The sequence below is a fragment of the Rhinopithecus bieti genome, unplaced genomic scaffold (genome assembly GCF_001698545.2).
Source record: "Rhinopithecus bieti isolate Rb0 unplaced genomic scaffold, ASM169854v2 scaffold_30689, whole genome shotgun sequence".
NCBI classification, from domain to species: Eukaryota; Metazoa; Chordata; class Mammalia; order Primates; family Cercopithecidae; genus Rhinopithecus; species Rhinopithecus bieti.
In genome coordinates, this window is record NW_016813178.1 from 120,827 (window position 1) to 121,125 (window position 299).

The window sequence follows — 299 nt, forward strand, 5'->3', positions numbered from 1 at the left end:
AAAAAAAAAAAAAAAAGAATATTATTCCATATTCCTGAAGCAGTGGGTCAAGATGTACCAGACTGTCACCATTCTAAAAGTAAATATAGAGATTCATAATGTGCAGCTGGCACCTGGTTTAAGATTCACACTATGGCTGGCCATGTGACCATTCCCCTTTAAGAACTCTGCATCCCAAGAAGTGAGTGGACTTCCCTGAATGGAGACATCTCACATACATATCTCTTTAGTTAGCAGATGGAGAGAACAGAAATTGGAATCATGCCTGTGACTTCTGCAGCCTTTATCTATGCATATAC